Consider the following 1,445-nt stretch of genomic DNA (forward strand, 5'->3'; position numbering starts at 1 on the left):
ACGAAAGTGATTCGTCATGATATGAAAATATATGGTTGCTCATGACATTAATAATTGAATTTTTGTCGAAGAAATAATGAAGAAAACATATTATTTAAATATTTTAAAAGATCAGTTATTAAATTGCAATTAAATAATTATTTTTTTCAATTTAACAATAATTCAAAATATATAATGAATATATCATATTGTCAAACAATAGATATCTTATAATATACTACATTTATTAAAAATAAAATCTTAATATAAATCCAACAGAATAATTATGGTCAGAAATGAAAAGAAAATTTAGAAATCAGACAAATAAAGAATCATAACAAATAAAGAAATATTAAAAAAAAAATTTAAAGATATTTAGAATAATATAAAAAAAATATTACTAAAATATTATAAAATATTAATTATTAAAAAATTATTTATACTTTTTATAATAATTATATAAATACAAATATTTTTGAAATTATATTCTATAATATTTATTTAAATTAATATTTTGTTGTACTGAATTATTATTTTGCAATAAAATTTATATACGTGAAAAGCTTAGTTAATACAATAATAATTTCCATTGATATGCATTTATAAACGATTGGATAAATATGAATACTTCTGTGACTCATTGTATATATTGGATAAAATTTAAAGATAATGTGTATATAATAATCAAATTATATCAAATTTTTTTAATTCTCAAAAATATGCAATGTATAATATAGACATTAGAAAATTAATGTCTCTTATTGAGAAATAGCAAGATATCATTATTATTCAAAACCATTGAAGCATCATTAAATCATTATTTCAAGTAACGATAATAATTTGATAGAAAAACTTTAACGACTTTGAGACATTTGATAGATAATACAAATAACAATTTACTAATGTTAAAATTGCTAAAGAAAATTTATTGATTAAAAGAATTTAGCAACTTTTATGCTTATGATTTATTTATTTGGGATAAAACTGGAAAGTATTAACACGAAATTCGAATGAGAATGCAAAAAATAATATAGAAGATATTTCTTTATATATGATATTTTCTTGAAAACTGCAAATATTTGAAGAAAATTAGATAATTAGATAACATTAGACAAGACAGTTATACAATAGTTACAGAAATAATTTAATATCAACAAATAACCTACATAGCATATATTGTGTCTGCCATTTAATATATTATGATCAATATGAAAGAATCATAATAATAAATTTTAATAATAATAATTAATAAATTAATAATAAATTTATTATATATTTTCTTCAATTTTTTGAAATTATTTCCCATAAAACGCTGAATTAAAATGCAAGAATTATTTGTTTGTTTTAATTGCTTCAAAATAAAACGTAGAAATAACTATTGCATAGAAAAATATACAAAAAAACATTATATTTTCTTGCATATAAATTATTCTACCAAGATAAATCAATTAACTTTTGAATTACAA

Source organism: Apis dorsata, unplaced genomic scaffold (assembly GCF_000469605.1).
Source record: "Apis dorsata unplaced genomic scaffold, Apis dorsata 1.3 scaffold_492, whole genome shotgun sequence".
Taxonomy (NCBI): domain Eukaryota; kingdom Metazoa; phylum Arthropoda; class Insecta; order Hymenoptera; family Apidae; genus Apis; species Apis dorsata.